This window comes from Mustelus asterias, chromosome 9, assembly GCF_964213995.1.
Source record: "Mustelus asterias chromosome 9, sMusAst1.hap1.1, whole genome shotgun sequence".
Classification (NCBI taxonomy): Eukaryota; Metazoa; Chordata; class Chondrichthyes; order Carcharhiniformes; family Triakidae; genus Mustelus; species Mustelus asterias.
This window is the reverse complement of record NC_135809.1, coordinates 118,041,472-118,065,132: the sequence shown is the minus strand read 5'-3', so window position 1 is coordinate 118,065,132 and position 23,661 is coordinate 118,041,472. Positions and strand designations below refer to the sequence as shown.

General features: G+C 45.8%; 1 protein-coding gene across 2 annotated transcripts in view; it reads left to right on the top strand.

Moving 5' to 3' along the window:
* The window catches only part of LOC144498955 (uncharacterized), a 92,725-nt gene that overhangs the window by 66,920 nt on the left and 2,144 nt on the right, over window positions 1–23,661 (top strand). The window lies entirely within an intron of this gene.

Genomic DNA, 23,661 nt, shown 5'->3' with positions numbered 1-23,661 from the left:
AGAATAGAGCCAATGTTTCCAATCTGAATGATCCTTTGTCAGAGCTGAAGACAAAGAAAATTTTAAAAAAACTCTTATTGTGCGGCACGGTGGCACAGTGGTTAACACTGCTGCCTCACAGCGCCAGGGACCTGGGTTTGATTCCCAGCTTGGATCACTGTCTGTGCTCAGTCTGTAGGTTCTCCCCTTGTCTGCACGGGTTTCCTCTGGGTGCTCTGGTTTCTTCCCACAGTCTGAAAGACGAGCTGGTTTGGTGAATTGGCCATGCTGAATTCTCCTTCAGTGTACTCGAACAGACGCTGGAGTGTGGTGACTAGGGGATTTTGACAGTAATTTCATTGCGGTGTTAATGTAAGCCTACTTGTGACACTGATGCGCGATATAACTCACGAGGCTAGAGATGCTCGAGGAAATAAAGGCTTTTATTGACTACTACAATGGAGCTACCATATATAATACACGATCCCAGACTGAAGGGTCCCAGACAGAGCGGTGACATTTATACCTCTCCCAGGAGGCTGAGCCCGACTGGGATGTACCATAATAACTATATTACAGGTAGAACAGCCCAACCCTAACCCCAACAGTAACATGTAGAACAGCCCAACCCTAACCCCAACAGTAACATATATACGGACTCATAGTACTGGCCAGACCCTGGCTCAGTATTACCTGGTGGGAACCAACGATGGTTCACCACAGACACGAATACTTAAACCTAAGTACAAATCTTGTCTGATTTTCTTTGCCTTCAGCTCTGATGAAGGGTCATCCAGACTCGAAACATTGGCTCTATTCTCTCTCCACAGGTGCCATCAAACCTGCTGAGATTTTTTCGCGTTTTCTGTTTTTGTTTCAGATTCCAGCATCTGCAGTATTTTGCTTTTATCTTATTGGGATAATTGACTTGCTGTGTTGTTTTGGATGTGAGTGTTAGCCAGGGTCCTTCTTTGAATAATGTCCTGGAATCTTTAAACATCCACCCAAGACAGGTAGACAGGACCTTGATTTAACATCTCTTCTGAAAGATACAGTAAGAAGTCTCACAACATCGAGGGCCGAAGGACCTGTGCTGTGCTGTGCTGTTCTAACACCAGGTTAAAGTCCAACAAGTTTATTTGGTATCACGAGCTTTCTGAGTGCTGCTCCTTCATCAGGTGAATTGGTAAAGGAGCAGCGCTCCGAAAGCTCGTGATACCAAATAAACTTGTTGGACTTTAACCAGGTGTTATGAGACTTCTTACTGTGCCCACCCCAGTCCAATGCGGGCATCTCCACATCTTCTGAAAGATGGCAAATTTGGACAATACTGCCTTGAATACTGCCCGGGTCTTGAGAGTGGGGCTTGAACCCACATCCATGCCACTCCTGATGTGACCACTTGTAAGGGGCACCATTTTTTTGTCTATTACTAGTTCCTTAGAGGCTAACATCTCGCTTCTTCCCCAGATTTGCACATTTTCTCCAGTTTTTAAAGTAAAGTGACCCCAAACTTGTTCAAACAGCAACGTTCAACAAGCGTCTTAAAGGTGGGGGAAGCACAGAGGTTTAGGAAAGGAATTCCAAAGCTCAGGGGCTTGCTTGGCTGAAACTCTCATTCATATAAGAAAAACAATTTCATTAACTGACTGTGCACAACACCAGAGGCAATTTACTTACAATTTATTCATCTACGGTCACAAATTAAAAAAGCACAAATGAATGTGAAGATAACCCTAATGACTAAAGAATTCTGTTTTACCATCAATTGAGATTAGAAATAGTGGCCATTCACCTTATGTTTTGGCACTTGCTGAAGCAATGGATTTAAGGCACATTTCCACTATGTCAATGCCTTGTAAGGCATATCAAATTTTTAAAAATGTGAACACAAGGCATTCAGCTTAGTTACAGCTGTAATTGCCTTTATTAAATGGATGTCATTTCAAGCTGATGTATATTAAACACAATTGCCACCAATTTATCTTCATATCAAAGGGCAACAATTATGAGTTTGCTTTTTAAAGCTACCGTTTCACATAGACTGGGGTTGAATTTCTGTTGTTCCAGATTTTGTTTAATACATGCTATCTATTTATTTATGGTTAATCTGTGACTACCCATGTCACATTCTGTTACAACTGCAAAACAATCTTAAAACATCGGGAATGTTTTTAAGCTGTGCAGATTTTAACCTGCCATGTTCAACAACAACAACTCATATTTATATAGCACCTTATAAAAGACAGAACGTCTTAAAGCACTCCACAGGAAACCTTTAGATGCCAGCCCACATTAGGAAATATTACGTCAGGTTACCTAAAGCTTGGTCAAAGAGACAGGTTACATGGAGTGCCTGGAAGGAGAATAAAGAGGTGGAAGGTGGTGAGGAATAGGGAGGGAATTCCAGAGTTAGGGCCCAGGCAGCTGAAGAAAAGTCAGCCAATGGTGGAACAGTTATAAGCAAGATTATACAAGGGGCCAGAATTGGAGGAGTGCAGAGATCTCGGAGGGTTGTAATAGAATCATAGAATCTCGACAGTGCAGAAGAGGCCATTCAGCCCTTTGAGTCTGCACCGACTCTTTGACAGAGTGTATTTTACCCAGGCCCCTCTCCCCCACCCTATTCCGGAACCCTACACATTTACCATGGCTAATCCATCTAGCTCACACATCTTTGAAGACTAAAGGGCAATTTAGCATGGCCAATCCCTCAACCTGCACATCTTTGGACTGTGGGAGGAAACTGGGGCATCCGGAGCAAACCAATGCGGATACAAGGAGAATATGCAAACTCCACACAGTCACCCAAGGCCGGAATTTAACTCAGGTCCCTGGAGCTGTGAGGCAGCAGTGCGACTGTGCCACTGCCCATGCAATCTCCATTCGTAGAGTTTCATAGAATCCCTACAGTGCAGAAGGAGACCATTCAGCCCATCAAGTCTGCACCAAATCTCTGACAGAGCATCTTACCCAAGCCTTCTCTCCCACTCTATCCCATAACCCCACACATTCCCCATGGCTAATCCTTACCGTAATCCATCTAACCCACACATCTTTGGCGACTAAAGGGTAATTTAACATGGCCAATCCACCTAAACTGCATAACTTTGGATATTCCTTAAACATGTTTTGTATTCCCTTGGATAAATAAGATTACAGGGTGATGTGATTAAGGTGTTTAAAATATTAAAAGGAATATGCCAGGGTAGATACATACTATGGGTGCGGTAACCTGATGGTTAAAGCACTAGGCTGTTATACAGAGGCCTGGAATACTAATCCGGAGATGTGAGTTCACAATTTATATCAACAATCTGTGAACTGAATTGATTAAATAAATCTGGAATACAAAGGTAGTATCAGTAATGGTGACCATGAAACCAAGTAAGAACCCAACTGGTTCACTAATGTTCTTTAGGGAAGGAAATCTGTCATTCTTACCTGGTCAGGGCCTACATGTGACGTCAGACCCATGGCAATACGGTTGCCGCTCACATCCCCTCTGAAATAGCCTAGCAAGCCATTATGGAAACTCACCACCACCTTCACAAAAGTTGTTAGGGATGGCCAACAAATGCTGGGCTCTCCCTTGATGTTCACATCCCACAAATGAATGAAAAAAGCCACACAGGAACGATTTCCTCTAGTCATAGGATCAGGAACAATCTTAAAAATGGAGCACTAACTTTCAGGAGGAAAATTAGGAAACATGTTTTGCACACGACCGTGGAAGAAGTCTAGAAATTTCTCCCCAAATGTTTATGAATGCTGGGGGACAACTGGAGCTTTCGAGATCGACATTGATAGAATTTTGTTTGCGGGGGGGAGTGGTAAAGGTATTGACAGGAATTGAGTTGAGATACAGATGTACCATAACTTAATTGAAGGCGGCAGCAGGCTCCAGGGGCGGACTCATCCACTCCTGATCCTAAATTCTACACTTGAGGGGGCTTCAGTGACCCACTCAAGTTCCAAAGTTTGTCAGTTTGAGGGCCCGAATGGGGAAACCCTGCATTCCCAGTGGGAAGAGGCAGTCTGCAGAGTTGGAGAATCTGACCAGCACTCGCTGTCGATGTGGGATTCCCCTCCCCTGTGAAGGCAGAATTGTGGAGCCTGCCACAAAGTGAGTTTTACGTTGCTTCCCCTTGAAAAGGGAATGATTATCTGAGGTATAGGGGAAAGAGCAGGGTTCTAATTGGATAACTCCTTTAAAGAGGCAGCACAGACGCAGATGGATTGAATGGCCTCTTGTTTCTATGATACTGAATCTGTAGTCATGAAGGAGACATCAATAAAGGAGTTTATACCGAGCCCTTAATTACAAATAAATTGCAATTTTATTCTTGGCACAATTACCTCCCCACACACCCTTTTTATTACAATTTCTAAAATGACACACTACAGATTTGAAATGTATCGTAAACAAGGTGTGTGTTATAGCCCAGGGTATTATGGCATTGTATTCCGTTGGCATGTCTGAACGTTGTGGGGTTTGATTCTATTTTAGTGGCGAGGGAGCTAATTGCCGGAGCGCTGCAGCCAATTGTGTCACTTGATTTTCCCAGGAGACCAGAACGCGATGGGATAATTTTCCCTGAGACACAAGTGTCACTGTGGGGACTCGATGTAATTTGCTGATATGATATTAAAAAATAGCATTAAAGTAATTACATTGAGCACAGGGTAGTATTTCACTCGGAAGAACTCATTCGAAGCTTGTCCTGACGATAACCTGGTCATTTTTAATGGGCCGGAGGAAGCAGACTAGTATAGTAGGTTAATGTATTATATGTTCAGTTTATGTCATTAAGCAGGTCTTTTGCTGAGGCTGCCAGACTTCTCTGGTAAATGAGACTCTGAGCAGACAGCAGCTCTTAACCTTTTACATCCCAAGCGTCTGCCGGCTCTGTACAGCTGAGGGTGCCCCTTTCAGACCCCCTAAGAAAGAACTTTTACTTGCGTAGCACCTTCTTGCCATCCCAGAATGTCCCAAAGTAAGCATGGTCATTGGTGTGGAAAACTCCAGCCAAATTGTGCACAGCAAGATCCACAAACATCACTGCAGCAAATGATGAGAATTTGATTCTTAGGGTGATGTTGGCTGAAGAATAAATATTGGCCAGGACACTGGGGAGAACTACTCTGTTTTTCCTTAAAATAGTGCCACAAGATCTTTTACAGTCACTTGTGAAAGGGACAAGGCTGCAGTTTCACATCTCAGTTGAAAAACAGCACTGCTGACAGCGCAGCACTCTTTTTGTACTGTGCTGTAATGTCAGTCTAGATTTGGGGATTAAGTCCCTGATTTAGGGCTTGAACCAACAACCGCCTGATCCAGTGGGAAGAGCACTACCCACTCAGCCACTTCTGAGACCTTAGCTGCCCTATACACAGTAGAGATGCAGGGTAGATGAGGGGAGGATGTTCCCGATGGAGTGTCCAGAACCAGGAGTCACAGTCTGAGGATTCACGGTAGACCATTTAGGACGGAGATGAGAAGACTTTTCTTCACCCAAAGAGTGGTGAGGCTGTGGAATTCATTACCACAGGAAGTAGTTGATGCCAAAACATCGAATGTATTCAAAAGATGGCTAGCTTATAGCACTTGGGGCAAATGGGATCAAAGGTTATTGGAGAAAACAGGATTAGGCTATATGGACAATCAGCCATGATCGTGATGAATGGCGGAGCAAGCTTAAAGAGCCAAATGGCTTCCTCCTACTCCTATCTTCTATGTTTCTCTGATGAGGAGGAGGTGGTCTCATATCTCCTGCCTGTCACAATACTCCTGCTGCAGAATCCCACATTGTGTCCTTAAACCTCTGCGGACAGGCTCCCGGCAAGGTTCATGTTCTTGTGAGCAACGTAAAAGATCAAACGAAGAATGAGTCTGAAGTGGACCTAGGATGCTACGCTGAGGAACTATTGCAGGAATACACTCTGGCAGCAGATGAATGAAACTTAATGCAGGAAGAAATACCACTTGAAATGCTCCTGTACAGTATGAGCTGAGGCCGAATGTGTAACACTCATACCTCTCAGTTAGAAGTTGGAGGTTCAAATCCCACTCCAGAGACTTCACAAGCGTAGCAAGGACATGCCCTTGTCTACATCAAGGGGGACGAAGCAGAAATGGTCAGGAGCTTCAAGTTTTTAGGTGTCCAGATCACCAACAACCTGTCCTGGTCCCCCTATGTCGACACTATAGCTAAGAAAGCTCACCAACGCCTCTACTTTCTCAGAAGACTAAGGAAATTTGGCATGTCAGCTACGGCTCTCACCAACTTTTCCAGATGCACCATAGAAAGCATTCTTTCTGGTTGTATCACAGCTTGGTTTGGCTCCTGCTCTGCCCAAGACCTATAAAGAAACTATAAAAGGTCGTGAATGTAGCCCAGTCCATCACACAAACCAGCCTCCCATACATTAACGCTGTCTACACTTCCAACTGCGTCGGAAAAGAAGCCAGCATAATCAAGGACCCCACGCACACCAGACATACTCTCTTCCACCTTCTTCTGTCGGGAAAAAGATACAAAAGTCTGAGGTCACCAACTCAAAAACAGCTTCTTCCCTGCTGCTGTCAGACTTTTGAATGGACCTACCTCGCACCATGTTGATCTTTCTCTACACCCGAGCTATGACTGTAACACTACATTCTGCATTCTCTCCTTTCCTTCTCTATGAACGGTATGTTCTGTCTGTATAGCGCGCAAGAAGCAATACTTTTCACTGTATACTAATACATGTGACAATAATAAATCAAATCAAATCAAAATCAAATCAGTCAGACAGCACCTGACCTTGGCCCATCAGTGCAATGCTGAGTGAGTGCAGCACTGTCAGAGATGTTACCTTTCAAGTGAGACATTAAACCTCAGCCTCATTTTCTCTCACATTATCTTTCTTAATGACACAGCTACCAAGAGCAGGGAGTGGTGGGTCACACTAAAATAGATTATCTGCTCATTATCAGGTTGCAGTTCGTGGGAATTTGCTGTGATTTCAACATTTCCCACTCTGCAATGCTGCCCCAGTTCAATAGTATTTCAAAATTTTGTAGAGCACTTTGGAATGTCCAGAGGTCATGTGATTCACTAGATACAAGCCTTTTATTATGTAAATGTGCCCTACTGTCTCTCACAGCAAGGCCACTCTTCTGACAGGGCCACTCGGCTCCTGACCTCATTACAACCTTGGTTCAAACATGGACAAAAGAGTTGAACTCCTGAGGTGAGGTGAGAGTGACTGCCCTTGACATCAAGACGGCATTCGGCCAAGTGTGGCATCAAGGAGCTTTAGCAATGGGAATGGGAATCAGGCGAAAATTCGCGACTGGTTGGAGTCATACCTAGCACAAAGGAAGATGGTTATAGTGCTTAGAGGTCAATCACTCCGAGGATATTACTGCAGGAGTTCCTCAGGGTGGTGTCCTAGGCCCAACCATCTTCAATTACTTCATCAGTGACCTTCCTTCCATCATAAGGTCAGAAGTGGTGATTGCACAATGATCATCATCATCATTGACTCCTCAGATACTGAAGCAGTCCATATCAATATGCTGCAAGCCCTGGGCAATATCCAGATTTGTGCTGAAAAGTGGCAAGTAACATTTGTGCCACACAAGTGTCAGGCAATGACCATCTCCATGAGAGAATCCAACCATTTTTTCTTGACACTCAATGGCATTACCATCACTAAACCCCTCACTATCACCGTCCTGGGGATAAACATTGACTAGAAACTGAACAGGATCAGCCACATAAATACTGTGGCTACAAGAACAGATCAGAGTAACTCATCCCCCAAATCCTGCCCACCATCCCCAAGGCACAAGACAGAAGAATGATGGAATATTGTCCACTTCCCTGAATGAGTGCAACTCCAACAACACTCAAGAAGCTTACCACCCAGAACAAAGTAGCCCATTGACTGGCACCTCACTCACCACCTTCAACAACCACTCCCTCTACCAACCAATGCAGAATGGCAGTAGTGTGTGCCATCTACAAGATGCGCTGCAGCAACTCACCAAGGTTCCTTCAACAGCGCCTTCCAAACCTTCTACCACCTAGAAGTAAAAAGGCAGCAGACACATGGGAACACCACCACCTGCAAGTTCCACTCTAAGTCACACACCACCTTGACTTGGAAATATATCGCCACTCCTTCACTGTCACTGGATCAAAATCCTGATATTCTCTCCCTAACCACATACAGTGGTTCAAGAAGATGGTTCACTATCACCTTCTCAAGGGCAATTAGGATTGGGCAATAAAAATGCTGGCCTAGCCAGCAATGCCCACGTCCCTGAAAGAAAACACACAAATATTGGGTACTTATGTACAGATATGCTAACATACACACCTTACATGGAATTATAAAACATTTGTGGCATCAAAACAGGCCATTCAGCCCGACAAGTCTATGCCAGCATTTACGCTCCACATAAACTTCCTCTCACCTATCTTACTCTCATCTTGTCATCAAATTCCTCTCTCCCTCATGTGCTCAGGCACTTAAATGTGTCAATGCTATTTCTCTCAATGACCCATGTAGCTGCAAGCTCCACAGCCTAACCTTAACAGACAGCATGTCAGGAACTAACACGTGAACACTGGCACACATTCACAAACACAAACGTTAACACAGATACACTAATTCAAAATACTACAGCTGTTGGAAATCTGAAATAGAAAAACAGAAATACTCGGCAGGTCTGGCAGCATCTGTGGAGAGAGGAGCAGAGCTGGTGAAAAGTTACAGATCTAAAACATTGGTCAAAATCTTCCATCCTCGTTTGTGGCTGGGATTTTCCGGTGCTGCTGACAGCGAATGGAGTTTTGGCTGGAACGCCAAATATTCCGTTCTCGCTCATAATGGGTCCTGCCACGGACGAGACTGGAGAATCCTGCCCATTAATACTGTTTCTCTCTCCACAGATGCTGCCAGAGTTGGAGTATGTCCAGCATCTTGTATTTTTATTTATGACACCGAGACACCTGTGGGTAAGTTGGGATTTGGGGTGTATCCGGAATTCTCTACCATTGGGAAGTTTTCACACCTCTGGCTGAACCTTGACCTATTCCTACAGTCCTATTTTCTTATTTTTTTACAAAACTATTGTGCATGAGTATCGTGTATTCCGTACCTGGTTTGCAAATATTTCATCATGATTTGGAGATGCCGGCGTTGGATTGGGGTGGACACAGTAAGAAGTCTCACAACACCAGGTTAAAGTCCAACAAGTTTATTTGGAATCACGAGCTTTCGGAGCGCTGTTCCTTCATCACCTGACTAACCTAACTTCCGTCAGTTAGAGGAGTTACTGTAGTGCTTTGAGAAGATTTATTTCATATGGGGTGGCACAGTGGTTAGCACTGCTGTCTCACAGCACCAGAGACCCGGGTTCAATTCCAGTCTTGGGTCACTGTCTGTGTGGAGTTTGCACATTCTTCCCCGTGTCTGCGTGGGTTTCTTCCGGGTGCTCCGGTTTCCTCCCACACTCCAAAGATGTGCAGGTTAGGTTGATTGACCATGCTAAATTGCCCCTTAATGCCAGGGGGTCTAGCAGGGTAAATACACGGGGTTACGGCCTGGGTGGGATTGTTTTCGATGCAGGCTCAATGGGACAAATATCCTCTTTCTGCACTTTAGTGATTCTGTGATCCTATGTGTCAATCTTGCCGACTTTATTAGTTTGTAAAATAGCTCACAGGAAATGTTTGGTGCTGTCATTTTGATTGGGAGTTATTAAATCCTGCAGCAAGTAGGATTTCCATCTATTCCTGATAATTTGAGTTTGTCTTTTGTGCACAAAGAAATTTGAATTATCTGCTCATTTTAATCATCAACACAATCAAAGTTGAAAAGGGGTAGTTTGACCATTTGGAAATTTGAGTTATTGGGTCATTTAAGTTAAGTGATTTGGAATTTGGAATTAATAAACAACTCTGAACGCAAAAAGATCAGTAATAGTTTCAAACAGTCATCGGATAGTTCTTCAATTACATGACGTCCATTCATGGAAATTTTGCACTATTATGTTATGCCTCAAGAGTACCATGCTCAGGGTGTCAGCTGTGGTCCAGTGGGTTGCATTCTGAGCTTGAAGGTTGTGGCTTCCAGTCCCACTCCAGAGGCCACTCCACAAACGTCCCGTATCATATCCAATTACAACACTCAGGGAGTGCTGCGCTGTTGGAGGTGCTGTCTCTTAGACGACACAATAAACCATGTCCCTGTCTGGTACATTGGGGAAACCATGCAGACGCTACGACAACGGATGAATGAACACCGCTCGACAATCACCAGGCAAGACTGTTCTCTTCCTGTGGGGGAGCACTTCAGCAGTCACGGGCATTCAGCCTTGGATCTTCAGGTAAGCGTTCTCCAAGGCGGCCTTCACGACACACGACAGCGCAGAGTCACTGAGCAGAAACTGATAGCCAAGTTCCGCACACATGAGGACGGTCTAAACCGGGATGTTGGATTTATGTCACATTATCAGTAACCCCCACAGCTTGACTCCTGGACTTGCACAATTTCACAAGCTGTACTGTCTGGAGACAATACACATCTCTTTAACCTGTGTTGAATGCTCCCTCCACCCACATTGTCTGTGCATTTAAGACCTGGCTGGCTGTAGAGATTTGCATTCTAATCAGTATTCTGTAATTTGATTTCTGTGTCTGTGCCCTGTTTGAGAACAGTGACCACTCCATCTGACGAAGGAGCATTGCTCCGAAAGCTTATGGTATTTGCTACCAAATAAACCTGTTGGACTTTAACCTGGTGTTGTGAGACTTCTTACTGTGCTTACCCCAGTCCAACGCCGGCATCTCCACATCATGCTCTCCTAAGGTCAAAGTAGATGATTCCATGGTGCAATTTTGAGGAGAACCAGAGGAGTTATCCTTGGTGACCTGGCCAATATTTATTGCTTGATCAACATCACTAAAACAGATTATCTGGTAATTATCACATTTCTGAGAACTGGCTGCTGCATTTTCTACATTCTAACAGCGACTGCTTCATCTGATATAAAGCGCTTTGTAACATCCCGAGGTCATGTAAGCCGTTACATAAAAGCAAGGCTTTATTTTTGCTCTTGACTAGTTTGTGGATATCGTGTTTAAGGTTTTCTACTTAAGGAGACTGGTAAATAACCAAAGGTGACAATGAGGAGACCTTCTTACTCAGCAAGTAGCTATGATCCGGATGGAATAGTCTGGAAGGGTGGTTGAATTTCATAAATACTTGAAAGAAAAAAACTGTGGGAAAGAGTGGGAGTGTGCCATTAATTGGATTGCTCTACCAATGGCCTTCTTCCTTGCTGTATTATTTTAATCATTCTAAATTTTATGAATCATGGAATCCGTTCTCTGCAGAAAGAGGCCATTCAGCCCATCGAGCCTGCACCGACATCAAATTCCACCCAGGCCCTATCCCTGTAACCGCCATGTATTTACCCTGCTACTCCCCCTGACACTAAGGGGCAATTTAGCATGGCAATCCACCTAATCCGCACATCTTTGGACTGTGGGAGGAAACCGAAGCATCCGGAGTAAATCCACGCAGACACGGGGAGAACGTGCAGACTCCACACAAACAGTTACCCGAGGCCAGAATTAAACCCGGGTCCCTGGCACTGTGAGGCGGCAGTGCTAACCACTGTGCCACCTTTTAAAGCTAGAGGCAGCAGGTTGCATGTTTAACAGTAAGGGCAGCTTTAAGGAGAGAGTGAAGTGGTGTTTTGACTGGCATATTTATACTATAGCCATGAGTGTCCAGAGCAGCAGCTGCATATGGTTACTATCTAGGATGTAACTCCAGCAGCTCAGCAGTTGTTTCCAGGATGAGGTCTGCTCAGGCTTGCGACTTTCTGCCATGGGCCTTTGTGTGGTTGAATAGGGACATTTTGAGCACACGGGGCAGGATAGTGGGACCCCGAGTGTAGGATTTGCTCCCTTTCCTTCTCTGCTGTCACCAATCCCCCCCTCCCCCCGTCCCACCCCCTGCTGCATCAGTAAGAGTAACTCCATTCATGGTGCCTCGATGTCATTGTAATGTTCCTGCCCAGGTCGGAGCTGTCTCTTTGTGCCGAGCATCCACCCAAACTGATTCAATCTTTAAAGTGTAGGGGAGGAGCATTTGCACCGGAGACTTGCAAATCAAATCCACCTAGTTTTAAACAAGTGCCCTCGGTGCTGAAGGAATCCTTGAGAACTTATTGAAAAAAAAAACCTGTTTTACACTATGAAGAAGTTATGTCAAACCTTGATTAAACCACACTGGGATTACTGTCCACAGCTTTGATCTCCAGAATTCAAAAAGGAAATAGAGGCAGCGGAAAAAGTGCAAGGAAGTTGTACGAGAATATTAAGTGAAAGGCTATTAGAAAGGATTTAAAATGCTGAAACCCTTTTCCCAAGAAGTAAGAAGGCTGAAGGATGACAGAGTTCTTTAAGGTAATGGATGGGATTTTCCGGCCAATCCCGATGGCAGAATCTTCCACTCCCGCCGACACCCCCACCCCCCCCCCCACACACCCCCCCCCCCACACCCCCCCCCACACACCCACCCCCACCCCCTTCCCCCCCCCCCCCCCCCCCACACACACACCAGGGGTTCCCCGGCGACAGAGAGTGCAAACAATGGGAGACCCTGTTGATAGCCACGTGATGTGAAGGTCCTGCCACTGAATCTTCAGTTAGGATATTGGGAGCATTGATTCCAAACCTGATGTAGCTTCTGTTAAATATATTTCAGAGAGTGTAACAGGACAGTTAACCATTAGTACCTATATTTCAGTGAGGGAGCATAGGAGGCGTGAGACTCGATACCAGAGACTATGTAATAAAAAGCAAAATACAGTCGATGCTGGAAATCTGAAATACAAATAGAAAACGCTGGAAAAACTGGTAGCATCTTTGGAGAGAGCAACAAAGTTAACGCTTCAAGTCCATATGACTCTTAAGGGCAGCACTGCTATCTCACGGCGCCAGAGACACAGGTTAAATTCCGGCCTTGGGTAACTGTCTGTGTGGAGTCTGCACGTTCTCCCCGTATCTGCATGTGTTTCCTCCAGGTGCTCCGGTTTCCTCCCACAGTCCAAAAATGTGCAGGTTAGGTTGATTGGCCATGCTCAATTGCCCTTAGTGTCAGGGAGATTAGTTGGGGTTACGGGATAGGGCCTGGGTGGGATTGTTGTTGGTGCAAGCTCAATGGGCCAAATGGCCTCTTTCTGCATTGTAGGGATTCTATAATTCTACATTGACAATGTGCCACACAGAGTCAGTTCAGCCAAGGGAAACTGCCTTTCAGCGACCATCTAGCCAAATCCTCAAAGAATTTTATACGTTTTAATGAGATGACTTTTCATTTATCCAATCTCCAGGAAATGCAGTAATATACAAGCAAAATACTGCGGATGCTGGAAAATGAAAATAGAAACAGAAAATGCTGGAAAAACCCAGCTGGTCCAGCAGCATCTGTGGAGAGAGAAACATAGTTAACATTTTGAGTCCGTATGACTCTTCTACAGAACTGCTGAGTTTTTTTAGCGTTTTTATTCCAGAAAATATAGGCCCATTCTACTCAATCTCTTCTCATAGGGTAATCATAGAAACCCTACAGTGCAGAAGGAGGCCATTCGGCCCATCGAGTCTGCACCGACCACAATCCCACCCAGGCCCTACTCCCACATATTTACCCGCTAATCCCTCTAACCTACACATCTCAGGGGCAATTTTAACCTGGCCAATCAACCTAACCCGCACATCTTTGGACTGTGGGAGGAAACCGGAGCACCCGGAGGAAACCCACGCAAACACGAGGAGAATGTGCAAACTCCACACAGACAGTGACCCGAGCCGGGAATCGAACCCGGGACCCTGGAGCTGTGAAGCAGCAGTGCTAACCACTGTGCTACCGTGCCGCCCTCTGAGGCTCAAACTAATATTTTCCTGCCATGAGGTTATCCATCCCAATTGTAGATGTGTCTGAATAGTCAGTGTTTTCTCAACTGAAGGAAATTCGGCATGTTCGCAATGGATCTCACCAATTTTTACAGATGCACCATAGAAAGCATCCTTTCGAGGCGTATCACAGCTTGGCTCCTGCTCCGACCAAGACCGTAAGAAACTACAAAGGGTTGTGAACGTAGCCCAGTCCATCACACAAACCAGCCTCCCATCCATTGACTCCATCTACACTTTCCCACTGCCTCAGAAAAGCAGCCAGCGTAATCAAGGACCCCCACGCACCCCTAGCATTCTCTCTTCTACCTTCTTCTATTGGGAAAAAGATACAAAAGTCTGAGAGAGTGTACCAACTGACTCAAGAACAGCTTCTTCCCTGTTGCCATCAGACTTTTTGAATGGACCTACCGTATATTAAGTTGATCTTTCTCTACACCCTAGCTATGACTGTGACACTATATTCTGCACTCTCTCCTTTCCTTCTTCCCTATGTATTCTATGAACGGCATGCTTTGCTGTCTGGTGCACAAGAAACAATACTTTTCACTGTATCCCAATACATGTGAATGTAACAAATCAAATCAAATCATTGCTTCTCTGCACAGACACCTGGCTATCTGCAGGGATGACTTGAAGTGTCCTGAAGCATCTAATTGACACCAAGTTCTCCTTCATTGTGGGTTCATCACTGCTAGAAGACACTATCACCTTATAAAGAAATAGGGTGGCAGAGCTGAGGGCCAGCCAATTGCTCCTATGTGGCCTCAAGCACTTACTACAAGATAGCATCTTCCTGCGCTACCCGTTGATTGGTATAAGTGTGGGGTGGCACGGTGGCACAGTGGTCCAAAGATGTCCGGGTTAGGTTGATTGGCCATGCTAAATTGCCCCTAGTTTCAGGGGGATTAGTAGGGTAAATATGTGGGGTAATGGGGATAGGGTGGGATTGTTGACAGTGCACGCTCGATGGGCCAAATGGCCTCTTTCTGTACTGTAGGGATTCGAGTCGGAGAGCGGATAATCCATCAGCTTTCAGAATCCCGCCCTCTCGACTGCTTGTTCCGGATGAGTCATGGAATCATTGGATGCTGCAGCACAGCAGGAGGCCATTTGGCCCTTCATGCTTGTGTTAGCTCTATGGCAGAGAAAGTAATTAATCCCTCTCTGGTGCTCTTTCCCTATAAATCCTGCAATATTTTGTCCCCCTTCAAGTATTTATATAGTTCTCTTTTGGAAGTTACTATTCACCCAGCTTGCCAATCGTCCTTTCAGGCAGTGCATTTCACATCACAACTACTCACTGTTTGAGAACAGGTTTCCTCATGTTGCCTCTGGTTCTTTTGTCAATCACTGGGTTGAAGGAGTAGGTCTTAAAAGTGCACCCTAAAGGAAGTAAGAGAAGTGGAGAAGTTTGGGAAGGGATTTCCAGTGCTTAAGGCTTAGGCAGCTGGAGGCACGGCCTTCAATGATGGAACATAGGAAATCTTGTTGGTTCTCTCTGAATATAGTTCCAGTTGATGGGAGGGCTGGGGGCACATTGCTCCCAGACAAGGACTGAAGCTTGTGCAGATAATACAGTGTGCTGCTCTTTATTGAGGGCAGATAGAGATCGCTGTACTGCGGTAACCTTCTGCCTTTGAACACGCAATGCATTAGTGAATATATGTAATCTGATAAGGACAAAATTAAAGTTGTTCTTGTTGCATTGAAACTGGGAAGGAACTAGGTTGTCGTGATTTAATTCCATAATAAATTCATGCAGTAAAACTGCCTCTCTTTGCAGCAGCTGAAGTCGTATTCTATAATATGAGTGCATGTCACTGGAAAGGCCGAGTCTTAATTCTAGTATGCAGTAACATTTGGCCATTGCAATGTTCAATTATTGCTCGATAGTTTGATGGGCAGTTATGTTCACGGATTATCAGTTTCGACTTGAGTTGCAACGGGACAATGGATTTTATTAGAAACTAGAGTTTAAGGTGAAGGCCCAGATTTGCGCTCCGGGATTCGGGTTGCGCCGTGACGGGAGACTATCCTGGCTCTACGAGACTGGCCTTTAAAAATGGCCGCCCGCAAATCACATTTACGTTTCGGGGAGCTGGCGATTTAAAAAATCGGGCGTGCCCCCTCGGAATGAATGCAGAGGCTGCTGGGTGCAGAGGCAGACTGGGCATGAGCTTTTCTTCTGTGCCCTAGCACTGGTTGGAGACAAATTTAAACAATAGAATAAAATGAAAAACATCCCTTCAGCCCTCACCTCCCCCATCCTCACGCACTCCCTATACCCCATGCCAACCTATGCCACTACATGCCCCACCCACCACCCCAGGCCCTCATACCATCATGCCAACACATGCCCCTCCACCCACCCCCCCATGGCCCCTCATACCCTTATTACCCCTACATCCCCATTACCCATTAAAGCTACCATGCCAACTTAGCGCTAACTCATGCCAAACCATGTTTCCACCCACCACCCTTTGCCCTTACCCCTTCCTTGCCAATTCACCTCGTATCCTTTGATAGCTCTTGACAGCTTTGACAGCAGGATAGTTCTGTGAGAGCTGGACCGTTCTTTGACACTTCCTTGACAGCTTGACAGTTCCAATGAGTGTGTGCACAAAGTGCATAATCATGTTAAGTTTTTAACAATTCCAAAGGGTGCGCTACCTCTCCCAGAGGTATCTCAGGACCAAATCCAAAGGAGTACCTTACCTCTCCTCTTGGATAACTTCTAGTTATCCAAATGAATCTGCCAACTCAGACTTCCTCATGCCTGTTTAATCTGTACGCTTTGAATTTTATACTCCTGGCCTATCAACATTCCACTTCACTGGCCAGCTGAATCTATAAACCATGCATGCCCAATCCCCGCCCCCACTCCACTCCACTCCAGTCCCCGTGAAAATGGAATATGCTGCATTTCGAGGCAGAACCTGGAATTTTCGACCATTTCTGACATTTTTGCCATGACAGAGAGCCTCTTCATTGTAACAAAAACCTGGACCCAAGTCTCACTGGCACTTCACTGAAGGTGCTTGTACCAGAGTCCTCTGTACAGAGCTCACACCCATGAACCCCACCCCCCCCCCCCCCCCTCCCTCCCTCTGTTCTGGTAATCCTTTTATTACACATGACTAGTTTTAGCGACTGCCCTCAAGGAGCAAGAAACTCCAGCATTGCTGTCTGATTGTCCCGTTGATGTATCATTTTATTTTATGGTTGCAACTTTTTAATCATGAATGGATGCTTATTGTACTCATTACAGAAGCCACAGTGAAGCATAGAACTGATGCCTATCCGTGGACTCATTGCCATACTTTGCACTCCCTGGTCAGGTCTTAACTCGTCACTGGCAATGTTTTTTGCACTCAACGATTAAAACTTTCAACAGGAGGAATGAACTATGTGCTTTCCCATTACGTTTTAGCCACGGGGAACTCAGTGGGTAGCACTCCTGCCTCAGTGTCAGAGCTCATGGGTTCAAGCCCCATTCCAGAAACCTGACCACACAATGGAGGCTGGTACTCCCAGTGCAGTACAGAATGAGTGCTGCATTGTCTGAGGTGCCTTGTTTTGGAGAGGTTAAACTGAGACCCTGTCTAGTGGATCTAATGCTTCCTGTGTCACTCTTTAAAAGAAGTGTGGGGAGGTTTTCCCCCAGTGACCTGGCCAATGTTTTTCCCTGCATTTTCTACAGACCTACATAAACAATTAAGGGTGACGCTCCAAGTGCAGTACCGAGAGAGTGCTGCAATGTTGGAGGTGCCATAACCTGGACACCTAAAACATTGCTGTTTATGGGACCTTTCTATGTGCAGTGGAGGCAATGGCCTAATGATATTGTCACTGGACTAGTAATCCAGAGACTCAGGATAATACCCTGGGGACCGGGGTTTGAATCTCACCATGGCAGCTGGTGAAATTTGAATTCAGTAAAAGAAAATCTAGAACTAAAAGTCTAATGTTGATCATGAATCTATTCTCGATTGTTGGAAAAACCCACCTGGTTCACTAATGTCCTTTAGGGAAGGAAATCTGCCATCCTTACCAGGTCTGGTCTACATGTGCCTCCAGAGCCACAGTAATGTGGTTGACTCTTAAATGTCCTCAGGGATGGGCAACAAATGCTGGCCCAGCCAATGATGCCTACATCCCGTGAATGAATAATTTTTAAAAATGGCTGCTGTGTTTCCAACATTACATTAGTAACCACATCGCAAAAGCTATTTCTTGGCTGTAAAGCACTTTATGACTTTCTGAGGTTGTTATCCAAAATGCAAGCCTTCTTTCTTACATTTTTCTTTGATTTTCATTCATGTAATTTGGGCTGTTTTCTCTTCTCTTACCCGCATCCTCCAGTCTACCCATCATATTCCGAATGCCATCTCCAGTGAAGAGTTCAGATGATGTTCCCCATAGGTATCTCTAGAGATTACATCATCATGGTGTTTGTCATACCCACTACCAGAAAGACAATTATTGGAACCTAGCTAAAGAAAAGAAAGAAAGCTTTAAACCACCTCAGGACATCCCAAAGCACTCGCCAGCCACTTGAATGTTTTCGAAGCGTAGTCACTGTTGTAACAAAGAGAAATGTGGCAGCCAATTTGTTAGCAAACTGCCATAAACAGCGATGAGATAATGACCAGAACAGTGATGTTGGTTGAGTGATGAATATTGGAGAGAAGCCCCCTTCTCTTTTTCGAATATCGTCATGGGATCTTTTCTGTCCACCTGAAAGGCAGATAGAACTTTGTTTTAACATCTTAACTGAATTTTGACATCTCTGACAGTGCACCACTCCCTTTGCTACTGCAATGGGAGAGTCAGCCTTGATTGTTTACTTAGAGCAGGTGAAAAGAGGACCTGGAGGAGTTACCACCGCCTAAAAGAATGGGTGAGGAGCAACGGGACCATGCACAATGAGAGAGGAGCAGTGGGGGGGCCATTCACAGTGAGAGAGGAGCAGCAGGGCCATTCACAATGAGAGAGGAGCAGTGGGGGACCATTCACAGTGAGAGAGGCGACACAGCTATTAACAGCAAGAGGCCAGTTCCACGCTCATAAGGCCGCCATTGCACTTTATGAATCCTCGGGAGAGAGGTCCTGTGAGAAGGAGAAAGGAAGACAGTAGGGGTATGTGTGTTTGTATGTCCTAGGCCCATACAGCGGGGCCTAGTCTCAAGTCATATTGAACCCCCATACCACTGGACCAAGGGCTGTTCTGTCAAGCTCTGAGGGGCTGCCCAAGAAGAAGGTTTACTTAAGGACACTCACTGAATGGTGTGAAAAACAAAGAATTTTTCTAGACTTGATCATCCTGGGGCAAATTTAGACAATAAGTGAGAATCCCCCTCACATTTAACACTCTTGTTCATTTTAATTATTTTACTCTTTTAATCATACATTAGCAACTCCCCTAGTGGCTCAGCTGGGAATTGCTTTGATGTGGGTGGGCAGGCAGACATCAGCTTGGATGTACAGATAGGAACATATCCCAAGGCTTGGTGAGAAATATGCTGACCCAAATAGAAAGATAAGTTACCAAAGATACAACTAGGTAAAGAAGAGGAATATCTGCTGAAATACTACCAAGTGACCGCTCCTTTCTAGTGACAGCTGTTAAATGAGAACACGACTGGAGTTTGGTTGTGTTATGAATCATAGAATTCTTACAGTACAGAAGGAGGCCATTCAGCCCATCAGCCTGCACTGACAACAATCCCACCCTATGCATGCATATGGCATGCTTGCCTTTATAGGACGGGGCATAGAGTATAAAAGTTGGGGTCTGATGTTGCAGATGTATAGAACGTTGGTTCGGCCGCATTTGGAATACTGCGTCCAGTTCTGGTCGCCACACTACCAGAAGGACGTGGAGGCTTTGGAGAGAGTACAGAGGAGGTTTACCAGGATGTTACCTGGTATGGAGGGGCTTAGTTATGAGGAGAGATTGGGTAAACTGGGGTTGTTCTCCCTGGAAAGACGGAGGATGAGGGGAGACTTAATAGAGGTGTATAAAATTATGAAAGGCATAGATAGGGTGAACGGTGGGAAGCTTTTCCCCAGGTGGGTGGTGACGTTCACGAGGGGTCATAGGTTCAAGGTGAAGGGGGGGAGGTTTAACACAGATATCAGGCGGACATATTTTACACAGAGGGTGGTGGGGGCCTGGAATGCGCTGCCAGGCAAGGTGGTGGAGGCGGACACACTGGGAACGTTTAAGACTTATCTAGACAGCCATATGAACGGAGTGGGAATGGAGGGATACAAAAGAATGGTCTAGTTTGGACCAGGGAGCGGCGCGGGCTTGGAGGGCCCAAGGGCCTGTTCCTGTGCTGTATTGTTCTTTGTTTTGTTCTTTGTTCTTTGTTCTATTCCTGTAACCCCACACATTTACCCTGTTAATCCCCCCGAAACTATGGTCAGTTTAGCATGGCCAATCAGCTAACCCACACACACATCTTTGGACTTATTTCCATTAATCCAACAATCCAGATGTCCCTCCTTCATAAAAATAAAATTCTGTGGCGGAGATTTTGAGACGTACGTATAAAGTACAGTCGATGAGGGATTCCTGGAACAATACTCCAGGATGATAACATCATCAGGGAGGCAGGGGAGGGGAACAAGGCATTTATGGTTGGACGTTATCCAGCTTTTCCAATTGTCTTTCATCGCTGATGTAGGGCCAATAACTCGAGATAAATATTGTAGTGCGGGTAAGCATTTCGGAGTTTACAACAGCCCACGTTTAGCCTACTGTGTAAGCTCAGCCCTGAGAAAACCTAATTGAACTTTATCACAATTCTCAAAAATATCTGGGTCATTTGCATACACTGAATTCCTTTGAACTGGAGTGATTGGTACGCACGAAAATGCAGCAGCTAAATTGTGACAGCAGAATGGGGCTAAAAATGTTAAATTGTGAGGACAGGTCAAATATCTTTAGACTTGTATTCTGTTGAATGCAGAAGATCAAGAGGTAACCTTACATCCTTACAGCTCTGACGAAGGGTCATCTAGACTCGAAACGTTGGCTCTATTCTCCCCCCCACAGATGCTGTCAGACCTGCTGAGATTTTCCAGCATTTTCTGTTTTTGTTTCAGATTCCAGCATCCACAGTATTTTGTTTTTATATAACATTCAAGGATATGAGACAAATGCTGGAAAATGGCATTAGCGTGACTTTAGTGGTAGTTACTGTCGTTGCAGACTCGATGGGCCAAAGGGCCTTTTCTGCACTGTACGACTCTATAACTATGATCTCATTGAGCTATTTAAGGCTATTAAAGGATTTGAGAGGATTTTAAGGGAAACTATTTCCTCTCATAAAGTTCACAACCCAGGGGCATAACTGAAAATTGGATTTCAGTTCTGGTCATCCTATTATAGAAAGGATATTGGTCAACTAGAAAGAGTGCAGGAAAGATTTACTAGGATGCTACGAGGGACTTGATGGTTTGAGTTAGAAGGAGAGGCTGGATGGACTGGGACTTTTTTTCCCTGGAGCGTAGGAGACTTTGGGGTGATCTTATCAAGGTCTATAAAATAATGAGGAACATAGATCAGCTAGCTAGTCAACAGCCGCGGCCCACCACTTTTCTGGCAGGTCCTGCCGGGAGACGCGTGTCTGTGGCCTTGAATGGGGATTTGCACATGCGCCAGGAACGCATGCACATCTCCCAGAGCCGGCGAGCAGTCGCCAGTCAGACCACACTGGAAACCGGTGGGAAGGCAGGTAAGTCATTTAAGTCTGTTTTTAATCTATTTTACATATGTATATTTGTTAATTATATGGATTTTTCAGGCCCCGATCGAATCTTCCACCCCACCAGGAGTACCTAATTTCAGCGGGGTTCAGACTAGCTCCTCATGTTCGGGAGACTCCACCGGAAAGAAGGGGGGGCAATTGGGGCCCCCCAGGGGATCCGGCAGCGGAGGTGGGGGGTGCCCCCTGGGCATGGGCACCCTGGCACTGGATGACCCAGGGGGCAAAGTGCCCATGCCCGGAAGCACCTTGGCACTGCCCACTGGACATTGGGCAGTGCCAAGGGGGTGGGGCCTAGGTGCGATTGGTGGGGGTCCCGCTGCCACTCTGCATTGGGATTGGTCTGGGATGGAGGGAGGGCAGCGATTGGGGCGGGCTGGGGGGCGTTGGTCTGCAGTGGGGAGGGGGGCCTGCCTCCCGGGGAGTTCAGCAGGGGTGGGGGGGGGGGGTGCCTGCTGGGGTGGGGGGGATTGCCACTGCTGGGGAGTGGAGCCTGGGCATCGAGGTGCTCCGGAACGGTGGGGGGGGGGGGGGGGGGGGGGCGGGGGCGGCATCAAGGCTAGCCCAGGAATTGTTGTGGGGCCGCGATTGGGCCGTGGGGGGGGCAGCACTGTGGGGGTCCCAGGCTAGCCAGCAAATGGGAGTTTGACAGTTTGGGCCAATGCACATGCGCAGAGTTCCAGAACTGTCAAACTCCAGTGCGAATAGGCCCCGCCCCCCTAGGTTTTTAATGAGATTCACGACTGGGACCTCTGCAGTGCACAGAGTGCAGAGATTCAGGTGAGAAGCTGAACTGACAAAACAGTCGGGACTTAGAACAGTTTTCCCGCCAATTCACACTTTTGGGAGAATCGCCCCCAACATCTTTTCCCAAAGGTAGGGGAGTCTAAAACTAGAGGGCATAGGTTGAAGGGGAGAGATACAAAAGGGTCCAGAGGAGCAAATTTTTCAGAGGATGGTGATTGTCTGGAACGAGCTGCCAGAGGCAGTAGAGACGAGTACAATTTTGTCTTTTTAAAACCATTTAGACATTTACATGGATAAGATTGATATAGAGGAATATGGGCCAAACGTGGGCAATTGGGACTAGCTTAATGGGCGGCATGGATAAGTTGGGCCGAAGGACCTGTTTCCTTGCTGTAAACCTCTATGACTCTCTTGGGGTGAAGTCAGGAAGCAGTTCCTCACAGGCAGGATAGTGGAAATCTGGAACTCTCTCCCCAAAGATCTGTTGAAGCTGTGGGAAGATCATGCGTTCAACTGAAAATTGATAGTTTTTGAAATGGTCTGGAACCATGGAGAGTAAATGGAGTTAAGATACAAATTGACCAGATCTAATTTACTGGTTTGAGGAACGAAACTCCTTTTACTGTGTTCCCAAGATCTCACAAGTAGCAGCAAAATGAACAATGTTTTTATTGCTATGCGAGGTTAGTTTTTTTCCTTTGAATTTTTTTGCACACATATGCAATATTTGACAAATGGCAAAGTGTACTTGAAACTTTCCATGATGTAGAGATGCCGGCATTGGACTGGGGTGAACACAGTAAGAAGTCTCACAACACCAGGTTAAAGTCCAACAGGTTTATTTGGTAGCAAATACCATAAGCTTTCCAGGCAGCGTAGTAGGAACATTAGTGATGAATTGAAATAAGATCACCGGTTACTCTATTTGTTTGAAGGAAGGGGTGGCATGGTGGCACAGTGGTTAGCACTGCTGCTTCACAGCGCCAGGGACATGGGTTCAATTCCGGCCTTGGGTCACTGTCTGTGTGGGGTTTGCACGTTCTCCCCATGTCTGCGTGAGTTTCCTCTGGGTGCTCCAGTTTCCTCCCGTTGTCCAAAGATGTGCGGGTTAGGTTGATTGGCTATGCTAAATTGATCCTAGCGTCAGGGGATTAACAGGGTAAATATGTGCAGTT